The sequence below is a fragment of the Archocentrus centrarchus genome, chromosome 4 (genome assembly GCF_007364275.1).
Source record: "Archocentrus centrarchus isolate MPI-CPG fArcCen1 chromosome 4, fArcCen1, whole genome shotgun sequence".
Lineage (NCBI taxonomy): Eukaryota > Metazoa > Chordata > Actinopteri > Cichliformes > Cichlidae > Archocentrus > Archocentrus centrarchus.
This window is the reverse complement of record NC_044349.1, coordinates 7,561,160-7,574,349: the sequence shown is the minus strand read 5'-3', so window position 1 is coordinate 7,574,349 and position 13,190 is coordinate 7,561,160. Positions and strand designations below refer to the sequence as shown.

At 42.0% G+C, this 13,190-nt stretch overlaps 1 long non-coding RNA gene across 2 annotated transcripts in view; it reads left to right on the top strand.

The window, feature by feature from the left end:
* The window catches only part of LOC115778764 (uncharacterized), a 160,617-nt gene that overhangs the window by 69,341 nt on the left and 78,086 nt on the right, over positions 1-13,190 (top strand). The window contains exon 1 of one of the 2 annotated variants that reach the window (XR_004019863.1): positions 6,485-6,906. The exons of the other annotated variant lie outside the window; for it this stretch is intronic. This is a non-coding gene — a long non-coding RNA (uncharacterized LOC115778764). Of the gene's footprint in view, positions 1-6,484; positions 6,907-13,190 lie in introns of those variants that run through there. 2 annotated transcript variants of the gene reach the window in all.

The following is a 13,190-nucleotide window of genomic DNA, read 5'->3' as shown; positions in this document are numbered from 1 at the left end:
CTCACATATACTCACAAGTACAGACGCACACACACCTGTACAGAGAGGAAAAGAGTATAGGAGGCACTGATGGGAAGGAACAAACACAATTTGGAGGAAACTAAGCAAAGAACTTAAAAAAGCAGAAAAAAAAGGAAAAAAACAGGAAAGTAAACAAAAAAACAAACAAAAAAAAACAAACAACAAAAAAAAAAAAAAAAAAAATATATATATATATATATATATATATATATATATATACAAAGCCAATAAGCCATTTAGTCTAATTGATATCTAATTGAAATGAAGGAGAAAAAAACTAACCAGCATTAGCTGCAGCAAATCTCCACAAAGAGTGAAATCCAGTAGAACTCCCTGGCTCAGTGAAGGAAAGAAGAAGCATCAGCAAAAGATGCGGCGCTGCGCCTTGGTAACTGAAAAGGTTGTCATAGAAACTTGTGGCAAGAAAGAAGCATCTGAAAGTGTCTGTTGGTATAGCAAACAAAACTAAAAATGAAACTGATATCTTTGCTTGAAGCTATAAATATCTCCTCATCTCGTGTATACCTAAAAGGCTTCAGTGTCCATTTAGATAAGAAAAAGAATGGGGCAAAAACAAAATGGTCTTGATACATATATACATGTGCACTGCTTTATTTTTAACACAATTTGTTCTAATTGTTGTTAATTAAACCTGCGTATGTTGCACTGGTACTCTTACTGTATAAAACACTCTTTGATATGAGGGTAACAGAGAGGAAGGAAATGAAAGAGGCTTTCCATGTTTCCTGCTGAACTGGAGGTACTGAACTGTGTCTCGGCGTGTAAAAGACACAAGACTAATCACTCTCATTGTGGCCTATTTCCATGGTAACTCTGCACCCAGTGGTAATTTAGCCTCACTAGCTAAAGACACAGAGTGAGCCATTATCTTAGCGCCAGGCTAGGGCCCCCCATTTAAAGATTCACACCATGAATGAACAATTAGAGACCAGATTGCTGGCCTAAGTGGTGGAGAGAGGAGACCAGGCCAGTATGTGGTCACCCCTTTGCTTGTCTGTCCGCCCATCCTTCTCGCCATCCAGCCAGGGATGTGTTGCTGCTATATGACACGATCATTCCAACATCTGAACTCAAGACTGAGCAATCATCCTCGTTCAGAAGAGAAAAAGTGCAGACAATAATATACAATATGTAGCCAACAAGAAGTAAAAATGTGAACACAACATGCCAGCATTGGAAACACGTGATCACCCATGACCCAAGTAATGAAATAACCATGCATTTCTCACTGGCCAGTGCATTATAACATTCACCTTTTTACCACATAACCCTGCATTTATTTGTCGAAGCGCTCCATGCCGTAGCGTCTCTGTATTAGAACACTAACTTCATTAAAATGAATCCGACAGCTGCATTTACTTATTCATTAGTAAAGTGGTGCTACTCTTGAAAAATGTGCATGTTGTTGTTGGTTCAACAAAGTATGTGATCTTGGGTTGACTGTGATCTTTTCCTAACCTTAGCCAAGCAGTTTTTTGTGCTTAAAAGCCAGGGTTGGCTTGAAGCTTGTTTGTGCAAAGCGTTGAGCAGACACATCTGAGGGAAGAGCTGTTTATTGCTGGCAAGCAAAAAAAAAAAAAAAAAATCCCTGTGGTCATGGTAGCAAGATGATTTTGACATTTTAGAGCATCTTTATCTCATCTTACTTACATATTTGTATGTGAAACTGAATATACAGGTGGTGTTCAGCAGCTTAGGCTTTAAATCAAGCCTTGCAGGTATGACTGAATTGCTGACAAGCAGATGTGGCTTAGCAACCTTCCTCATCCGTGTGGTTAGACCAGGAGGATAATGCTTAATTAAAAAGTTTAGCTTCTGAAATCCAAGCAGTCCTCCTAATTTGCAGTCACTTTGATGGCCACCTGCTAGTAAAGAGTTTTTAAAAAAAAAAAACAAAAAAAAACATGTTAGCAGTCACAAGAAATATATGAGCAGCTAACCCATGGTCACAACATTAAAACTTTCCCTGTTTCTTTGAATCCTTACTTTTGTAGATGCAAGTTTTATCATCTTGGAAACACCTCGGACATTATGGCAGTTTTGGCAAAATTCTGTAAAATACCTGTATGTTAGGTTAAGCCACTACATAATATGACCCACGCCCCGAAAAGTACTGCATACTCACAATGTAGGACTGAGGATACATTGTTGGTTTTTTGGCTAAATTACCCAGGAATTATGCAGAACTTAAATTTGCTTATAGGGTACATACCTGTAATTACGTGTACTTACATGTAATTACAGGGTACGTACGGCCTTAGTGTTACCAAAAAGCAAAACAAAAAACAAACAAACAAACAAACTAGAAATAACCTATTGTCATAGTCGGCATTACGCAATCTTCCTATAAATTCTCTTCAGTATCTCTGGAGTGCCATGGGTCTGCCTTATTCAGATTTTACAGTCATGTGTCGACTAACTGCATGATATTAACTTGTCCACTGTTTTGGATGTGTAATGTTTTTCTGTCAAGTGAATAATGCCCCAGTCACACAGGCTAAGAGACCGAATGGAAACTGACTGACAGCCACCAAAAAAATGTATTCCTGAACTGGCTGGCGACTCATTGCTGGAGTTCAGTGGCACCCACTGGGAAACTGATTGCTAAAGCCTCAATCACACAGGCCTAGATACTGGTCACTGACCCCTTGGCAACCACCAGTCACTAAGGAAAAATGTGTATTCTCTGACCAGTAGGTGAGTGGTTGTAGGAAGTTGCTTACTGTCTATCACTAAAGGACATTGGTTGCAAAGAAGTATACGGTCTTCTGTCCCTAGCACCTCCTCTGTCACACCAACCTTCTGCATGTCCTCCTTCACTGCATCCATGAGCCTCCTCTGAGGTCTTTCCCTTCTGATTGGTGGTTCAATCTTCAACATGCTATGGCTAGTATATCCGCTATCTGTCCTCTTCCATGTCCAAACCATCTCAGTCTTGCCTCTCTAAATTTGTCTCCAAACCGCTTAACCTGAGCTGTCGCTCTGATGTACTCATTTCTAATCCTGTCCATCCTGATCACTCCCAATGAACCCCTTAACATCTTCAGCTCTGCCAGCTCGCTTTGCTAGTTAGTGATACAAACTACAGGCAACCATGGCAATCTGCTAGCAACCAAAGCAATCACAAGGGGGTCTTTTGGTGCAGCACCCTCTTTGCAACCAGTTTCACCCAGCGAGACAGAAACCTTTGAGAACCACTCACCAGTCAATTAAGGAATACACATTTTTCCCAGTAGTTGTATCACATCCAATATGGCAGACAACTCTTGAGCAATTTGCACATGACGTCACAATAGAAACCGAAATCGGTTCAGCAAATACAAATATGGAAGGAAAGTGCTAAATCAAAATTTTGTAATTTACCGTTGGGTACCAGTGTCCCAGCTGCTTGAAATAGATTTCAGACGGAGAACATCTTAAACATTTAGAACAAGCTTGTGGTCTGAATACTCACTTCACTGACAATCACTTTACAGTTTGCACCCCTCAAACACACAGACACACACATTGTGTGAGAGCCATCTCGAACAACAGCACAGTAACCCTCACCAAGGTCAGTGTCTTACTCACATTGTACTGTACTGTTTCTCTCTCTTTTAGTCTCTCTCTCTCTGTCGCTCTCTCTCACTGTCAGGCCTTTTGTGTGCCTCCTTCTAAAGAAGCTGTCAAGCTGTACTGTTTAAGGGCTCACACGAGGGACAAAAAGCATACTTTGTTTTGTTTTGTTTGCCTGCCGTGGTGTTCGGCTGAATGAATGAATGAGTGGAGTGGGAGAGTGAGAGAGAGAGAGTGAGAGTGAGGGAGAGGTAAAGAGAAGCGAGTGAGAGCTGAGTGGGGGGTAACATGTAATTTACTGTTTGCCCCACTCTACTGTACATTGCTTTAGTTATGCTAATGCTACTCTTTGTCAGGCTGAAGAGATAGCCATCAATCACCTGTCAATTGGTCAATTGGAAGAAAAGAGAGAGAGAGAGAGAGAGAGGGCCCCTGTTCCCTCCCTCCTCGTCCTCCTCTTCTTCTCTTTCTTCTCCTCTGCTACCTAGCGGACTTGGGGGTCCGGGGAAAGCCTGGCAGCTGGATCCCGGATCTGGATTTGGAGGCCAGGTGGAGAGCAAGAGGAAGGCCTACAGCAAAGCCATGAGAAAGCAAAAAAAAATAAAATTTAAAAAATAAGTGTACAAATCTGTTTTTATGTCTTTACATTTAGCTGTCTGCAGGACAAAAAGCCATCTGAGTCTTTGTTTTCCTGTTGTTGTTGATGTCTAAAAGCTTTTTTAAAAGAAGCATCTAATTCTAATGTGACACCTCTAGAAACTTGCCGTGCCACTCACAGTCGTCAGCTGCTGTCAGCAGAAGACAAACCCTTTATTATGCTAGCTAATGTTAGCGCTAAGATAAGCTAACGGGCCCATTAGTGCCAGTTCATTTAGCTCGTTAGCCGATGCCTCGGGCTGATGACATTCATTACATAGCATTAGTGCACAATTAACATGTCTCACTCTGACAACCGTTGCTCCCAGTGTTACATGACACTTTTAATCATGTTTTATGAAATGTTTCCGCCGGCGTGACTTGATTTATGAGTTTTACATGACATGGCAGTCATACATTAACCAGCTGTAATCATAAATGCTTTTGCAGACTGATTCCATGCCCAGAGCTGGAGATCTGGCGCTGTCCTTGTGAATGAAAATTGGCAGTTCTTTATTTAAAATTTTTTTCTTTCCTTCTCTCACTTTAGTGGCTCTTTGCTGTTCATCTTCAAGGAATGCAGTTAACATTCTGCACAGCATTCCACTGTGTCAAGGTAAAAAAATAAATGAAGCCAGCCCAGCTTTCACTGTTGGAAGATATTTATAACCTAGTTATATTGTAATTTGCTGGACTGAAGACCCAGATACTCTGACATGAGTGTATCAGCCATATGTGGATTTTTAAAGGGGTGTTATGTTTGTTAAACGGCTGCTCTCTCTTTTGCACATCAGATTCAGTTCACTCCTTGCTGGAGCACCTTATGATTTCTATAAAACTATAGATAAGTGATATCACCAGAGATGTTAAGTTGCCCTAGCTGCGGGTCACTATTTTCCAGCTCAACCTGTTACAGATTAAAAGTCAGGACAGCTTGATGTTTGTTGTATTGGTTTTACACTTTCTTTGCTGCGGGATATTGTCTTGTGAAGTAGCTGAAGAAGCCTTTTAATCATCGCGTATAAAGTCCTGATGTGAAACAAGTTAAGCGATACTGTGCGTAAAGTTATGTATCAAACTTAGCTGCCTAGTTTTTGAGTCAGATATACACACACCCACACCAAGTATATTACTTTGAAATCTTAATTTCTTAATAACCTCAATTTAAAAACCACAATAAAATTATATTTTACTTAAATTCATATCAAAATTATATTAATGATATAACAATGAAAGTTGGACAAATTCACAGAAATCAACTTAAATTAGCTTGGTTTTGTCCTTTGTAAAATGCTTAAACAGGAGAATTGTATTGTGACAATACAATTCCACTGAGAGTCAGCTGTATTTTATACAGAAATGCTGTTTGGGCTTAAATTGGGTGGTTGCTTAACAGACCTCCAAATGCTTTCTGTCGATTTCAGGTGGGTTGCAGTTCCACATTGTCTTTAACAAGAACAACAGCAACAAAAATCTTCTTGTTTTTAATTTGTTTGAAGTAAAGGTGCCCTCACATTTGCTTCAGTTAGTTCCTGTACAAGAGAACCTTGAGAAATCGTTCATATACAAAGATCTAAGAATGCTTAAGACACACACACACACACACACACACACACACACACACACACACACACACACACACACACACACACACACCACACACACACACAGTATTTTCTTTTTTCTCCCTATCACACTCATCCACCCACTGATCCACACTCAGAGACAGAGCGAGCAGTATTGATTTTGCTGTCTCCAGGCTGTTGAGAGTGTGTATACTTGTGTGAGTGTGTGTGTATAAAAGGGATTAAGGCCTCGCTCAGCTGAGATACCATCAGCCATCAGCCCTGCTAGTCCGCTTCGGGCTTTCCCGCTGCCGCATTGTCTATTCTGCTCCGCTATGTGAAAAATGTTGAATATCACAATGGCTTTCAGTGGTGTATTGTTGAGTTTTTGTATGAACTAATCTTGCCTCAGTGAAAGAGAACCTAGGGCTTGGACAAAACGTCTAGAGCCACAGCATTCCTAGCTGCTCTCCCCTTGAACACTGAGCAAAGGCTGGGGGCTCTGGGAGGCAGAGTGGAGGGGAAGGCAGGCTGGAGGAGAGGCAGGGAGAGGGAGAGCTGAGGCCGGGTACAAGCTCCAAGGCTGGGGGTTAAGGGGATGACAAGCCAGGCGAGGCTGTGGGGGGTTGAGGGTGGGTGGGTGGTAGTGAGAGGGTGAGAGGGCGGGGTGCAACCCAACTAAGGTGAGAAAAAGGTAAGGGAGTGGAGGCTGAGAAAAGGCCGCAGTGGATGCTAGGCTAAGGAAAAGTGATGAAGAAGTAGGTCACTAGGTAGGGAAGATAGAGTGTTAGTGAAGAAATCAATTTCTTATCCAGCCCAGAAATGTTGCAGGTCATAGTGTAGAAGGGCATTTAATCTGAGGAAGTCTAAAGCTCATTAGGAGGCTAGGCTGAGAATGGAGGGAAAAAAAGAAACATGAGGCTTGCAACAAGACCAAAAAAGAGGCAGAAAAAGAGACAAAAAAAGAAAGAAATCAGTATTACAGCTTTGTGAGTGTGGAGTCTGCTTTCCTTTCCCTGCCATGGATGTAGTGCTGGTTTGGAGTACATCCAATCAGATGAGAGGACCGTGGCCCTTGTCATAATGACAACCATGACATCATGGCAAGGTAAGCTGACTGAAAAGACTTGGGTGGATGATTTACTGACTCTGTTACCGACTGACCGAGCGATACAGAGTGGTTCGATTGGGTGTGCGAATGTCTTCATATCCTTTCCCTTTTTTCTCTCTTTCACTCTCACTCTTATTAAAGCAAGCTACGCCACGAGAGAGCCCAGGTGCGGGTGCAGATGTAGAGGGAGTGAGGAATAAGTGTCTCTAAGCAGGCCTTCCTGGCTGTGCTGGTGTTTTCATGCAGGTTTATCTGGGAGCAAAATGCTCACGGTGCTGTGTGTCTCTGTGTGTGTTGCCATCTCTCTCGGCATGTCTCCTTCCTGTCCTGCTGTGTCTGAGGGTCCTCCTGCGGGGAGAGGAAGAGAGCTAGACGTGGGTTGCAGGAAATTATTCTTTTTTGGCTCTGTTCTGTAGCTGTGTTCATCTTGGAGTTATGGTAGAGTAACATTATAGTAAATTAGAAGCTGTCTGCACAATTTGCTTTTGGATAATATCTATCCACTTTGCACTGTACGCTTTATTCAAAAGTCCTGCAGGCATTCTCTCACGCAGCTGACCAGGACATCCATACATGTCTGGAGACCAGATACATTGCTTAAGAGCACTGCAGCAGTGAAAGTGGAAAGAAGACTGTGTCCCAGTTCCTTCACTTTTAGTTTTTTTTTTGTAGCTAGTTTAAGAGGAGATGCTACTATGGCACCAAATTATTATGAGTAGGCTATTCTAGTATACTGACATTTGTAATGCTGCTACCATGAAGCTGTCATTATTTTGCCTCTCAGTAACACACTGCAATCTCAAAACCTTCTTGAATTACTGCATGGATTTTAGGACATAGGGAGCAGTTTTCCTGCTCAGATTTTACCTGCTGCTCAAATGTGAAAGTCTTCCCTGGTTTTCATGTTCTTCGTCTTCTAGCTTGCAGTGTTTGACTTGAAGCCGGCGTTTTTGTACAAAATTAAGATCTATTTTACATTGCACGCAAACAGTCTTGTGGAAGGGATGGGAAGTTGCAAAGAAGTTCTTCCATTTTTCTTTACAGACTCTACAAAGTGACTATTTCAAATAATAATTTTTTTGAGGCATGTTCTTGATAAATCTCATTTGCTTTCAGAGAGATAAATGCATTCAGCAGAGTTGTAGTTTTCTCTTTTGTAGTACATCGCAATTAGGCTCTCAAATTACTCTCAACAGCCTGTGTGTGGCACCGTGGAGTCTGCAGGGGTCAACTTGGTGTGTGTGTGTGCGTGCGCGTGTGTGTGTAGGTGTGTGTGCAAGTGTGTGTGCGCACGTGTGACTTTTTGGGGTCACTGCCACAGAAACTTGGAAGTGAGAGATGGTTGGCTTAACCCCTCACCCCCAATACATACATAGACTCTCTCTCATACACACACACACACACACACACACACACACGGATATGTGAACATCGGTGCAGTCTAATCAGTGGCCTCTGGTGATTTGTCCTCTCAGCTTGAAGCCATGTCATTCCTCCCAGCTCTCCTCACAATTACAGCCCTGAACTGAACTAGAAAATCTGCTCCAATCTAGCAATTAGTCCTGAGGCCACTGACTGTGTGTGTGTGTGTGTGTGTGTGTGTGTGTGTGTGTGTGTGTGTGTGTGTGTGTGTGTGTGTGTGTGTGTGTGTGTGTGTGTGTGTGTGTGTGTGTGTGTGTGTTCTTATAAAGACTGAACAGGATGACTGAAGTTGACAACAGGCCAAACAGTGATTCTTTTCGTTTGAGTTAGAGACATTTGTGCCGATGGCAAGTTAATATTTCTACCTTCTTGAAATTATTGTAAACAAATCAGTGCAAGATGATTGTTATGCTCACACCGATGAAGCTGTTCCTCAAAATTAAGAATTCATTTATCCCGAGTCCCTTAGAAAAGATGCTGCTGCAAGTTATTACTCCCCTCCTTTGTGTCTCTGGCTGCTGTGAAATTAAGCAACTTTTAATTTTTTAGCTCCATTTATACTCGGCAAATCAATCACCTGCATGATTTGTGCTGTAAAGCACCACAGAGTATTTTGTCAAATGATGCCAAAAGATACAGTTAACACAAACCATTGCATTGTGAGTGAAGGTGTTGCATCTTGACTCAGTCTACCTGTAGGGAAGACTTTGAAACTTTTTCATCTTTTAAAATCTGTTTTCCACCTTTAGACTGCCCTTTTTCCACTGTGTCTGCTGTAAAGCCATACCTGAATATTGCACCAAAATGTGCAGTGCTGCTCTTTTTATGAGTTTGGGTTCATGGTGATTGTATTAATATTTCAACAGTATTATGGTGAAATTAAAATGGGGTACTTCAAACCTTCAGCCCTGTGGATACACACAACTGAAAAACATCATCTTCCATAATTCTTTGTATGCTACTTTTGATATAAAAAGTATTTTTATTTTTACATACTTTCTCATTAAATGTAGCCTAAAGCATGTATGGTACACTGACCTCACTGAGACACGTAGTGACCATGTCGTAAGAGAAAAAACAGTGCGAGACAGCCTCGGGTTAACAGGTTTAAAGCATGGACATGAAAAGTCCTTATAAGAGTGGCAAATCTGAATGAAAGTGGGAGTGTGTGAGGTGGGATGAGAGGAGGAAGTGGGCAGAGGAGGAGAGGAGGACGCTGCGGTCAGAGCGGGATGTGGTGCGGGGGAAGGGGGGGAGGTTTTCATTGCCGGGGGGCAGGCAGGCCTGACTGCGCAGCAACAGAGATGCTTAGTGCCGCCTGGCTTCCTCCTAAAGACACCCCCCCCCTCCGCCCCATCTCACTCCTGTGTCCCCTCTTTCTGCTCCGCCACCACTTTTTCCATCACTTCCCTCTCTCCTCCTTTTGTGCCTTCTCTCCTTCACCCTCCAGTTCCTCCTGCTCGGTCTCTTTTTCTTCCTCCATTCCTCTCACTTCCTTAGTCCCCCCCCATCCACCCACCCACCCTACTCCACGTCTGGGCCATTACAGACACTCAGCAATGGGCTGAGGAGGGGTGTGGGGATTGTGGTGGTTGGATGGAGAGATTGAGGGGGCACAAAAGGCCTGAGATGCAGCGGTCCAACGAGAGTGGCTGGCTTTGAAAAGATGCCGTCCGGCTTCTTAATGCAGCAAGTGGACGGACAGACTCAAACAGACAGACAGAGCAGACTCAGCCCTTTATTCTCATCCTTTAGTTGATGCCTGTTTCGGCCAAAAAAGCACATCATCTGCCATGTGCCCTTCCCTCTACGCCTGATGTTTTATCAAACACATTAAGATGTGATGGAGGGATAGGTGGAGGGAGGAGGAAAAGAGGGTAATATAGCTGAAGGCCAGCCACTTAAGAGGCTGACAGAGAAAACTTTTTTCCGCTCCCTAAGCAGAGGAGAGGCATGCACGTGGATGAGATAGAAGTGCGTGCATTCATTTCTTTTTAGAGGTTGCCCCTCTTTTATTGTACATTAAGACATTACACATTAGTATTTTACTGTTCGTCCTGCACATCTGTTTTTAGGGTTAATGCTAAGGAAGAAAATATTGACAGCACGGCACAATGAGAGAGCTGAAAATGCCTCTTGCAGGTTTTTACAAAACAGCTTTTGAAGATGGAGCTTAGCTTAGATTAACCAGCTGCATGAAAATGCTAACATGATCAAACACACATCTTGTTATGACGGTGGTGGTTTTTTTTTTTTTTTGTTTGTTTTGTTCTTTGGTCAGAAACCTAAATCTTTTTACTTTGTCGGCTTTTTTCCTTGCAGTTAAGAGATCAATGAAAAAAGAAATACAAATAAATACAAATGCGTAACTCTTTGTGACACTTATCTTTGTGACACGCTATCAAACACAAACTACAGTTTTGTTCAAAAGCTTCAGCAGTAAACAGATGAGCTGAATGGATTTACTGTCCAGGTCCCATCTTTTATCAACCTAATTCTTCAGCCAATTATGGCAGTTTGTATTCAGCAGTATTATTTCACTCAGATAGGAGGGATCCTCAAATGATATTTTCTGCCTGCGTTTATTTACTTGCGTTGGCTGTGTCTTTGTTGTGGGTGGTGTAGGAGTATTATTATGGATTTGGCTCTAGGAGCTTAGCTGCTCTGTGATTCTGATATCAGCTGGACTTTGATCAAATGCAACAAGCTCGAAATCCACTTTAATCGGCACTGTGTTAGTTTAGCAACGAGGAGACTTCACAGCATTTCAGAGGAGCTGGGGAATAAACGCGCACTCACTGGTACTTGTTTGTGCTCAAAACTTTAATCTGAAGTTGCACTAAAGAAACATTTTTTGTGATCAGGGTTGTCATCTGGATGCAGGGGCTTGGATGACAAGCTAAATGAACATGCACTAAGTTCAGTGGCTTTCAGCATAAAATCATTTGGTTTGGTTTCTATCACTCAAAATGACTGCCTGTTAAGTCAAAGTTGGGCTGGTGCAGTTTTTCTATTATATAAAATGTATTAATCTCAAACAACAGTTAGTTTTACATTTTCCTGTTTTTTTGTTCTACAAGACATCTAACAGAGCATTTTAAATCTGTCACATGACACCCTTTGTATTCAATTAGTCATTGACAGGAACCAAATCTTTAAATTAAACCATTAATATGATAACTTAATCAATGGAGCCATTCTTGTATTAAATGGTTAGTTTCTTTGCCCTTTGAACCCTGAATCCAACCTCAGCCCACTCACATTTGTAGCAGTTTAACTGACCCTGACCTTTAATTTAACTGCCATGTCAGTCAGATATGTGACCTGTATTGACAAGTGTCTTTTTTTCACTCTTTGAAGCCTCTTGTTGGAATAATACCAGTGCAAATTAAACATCAAAAATGATCTTTGGAACAATAATACTGTAAGACTATATTTCAATTAACTCAATTTTATTTATATAGTGCCAGTCACAACAAACAGTCGCCTTAAGGTGCTTTATATAGTAAGGTAAAGACCTACAAGAGTTACAGAGAAAACACAGCAGTCAAAACGACCCCCTATGAGCAATCACTTGGTGACAGTGGGAAGGAAAAACTCCCTTTCAACAGGAAGAAACCTCCAGCAGAACCAGGCTCAGGGAGGGGCAGTCAGGTGCCGTGACTGGTTGGGGATGAGGAGAGAGAGACAGGACAAAAGACACACTGTGGAAGAGAGCCAGAGATTAATAATAACTAATGACCCTGGGATCCATTTTTACCCATTCACTTATAATTTTCTTTCTAAGACCTATAACAGACAGTATATACAAACAAAAATCAACTTTTCTTCATGCAAAATATAACTTTCATATTAAAAGAAATAATTAAACTTTACAATTTTCCCCAAACTGCAGTAAGTTACAGGATTTTCTCTCACTGAAGCAACTGAAAGTAAAGTGCTCTGCTACTGGCAAGATGTATCCAGTAATTTGCTGAATTGCTGTACATCCAAAAAATACTTGTGGTGAACCTCCTGTGGTTTACTTTGGTGAATTTTGTGGCTTCACTCACAGTGAACAGCTTCCATGCTAATGACACATTAGCATGTGGCTGTGACATGCGTCACACGTGCATGAAATGGACCAGCTTTTAATTGGTTTACTGGTCACCGGTAAGGGCCGAGAATGCTGGAAATCAGTCTGTGGTTGGTTGATCGGTACATTTCTATTTAATTCTGTTGTTTGTCTTGACAGGACAGACTTGTCATTTGTAGCAAATCAGTCCTTTCCCCATTTCATTTTGCAGACTTGATGTGGTTTCATGTGTGAAAATCTGTACCAAAGTCTCGATCCTTGTTTCATGGAAATGTTGCTCTGCCCCCACTGATGTATTATAGCATATTAGTCCTAAGTGTGTTTCCATGCATAAAGTATCAAACAAAGAGGTTATAACAGATGAAAAAGGATGGGTTTATTGCACAACAATGGGTTTATGAGGCTTAAACTGATCTGCTGCATACCTATGACGACCGCCAAGCGTGTGCGCGCACACACACACACACACACAGATGCAGGCATGCACATGTATGCGTCCTGCAACCCCATTCAATGTAAGCATGTGCCCACAAGTTACACACACAGTGTGAATAGCCAAATCCGGCTAGCCTTCTTCCACGTCTGGCCAAGTTCATCATCTGTAGCCATAAACACACACATACACACACACGTACACACACACTGCCCAACAGCCAAAACCCAGTGACACCCAGGCCAGCTCACAATTTAACACGGACACACATGTAAAATGTAACCACACAGCTAAGCCCCCCAGTAAGACCCACAGAGCCGACCATAGCTGTGTGTGTGTGTGTGTGTGTGT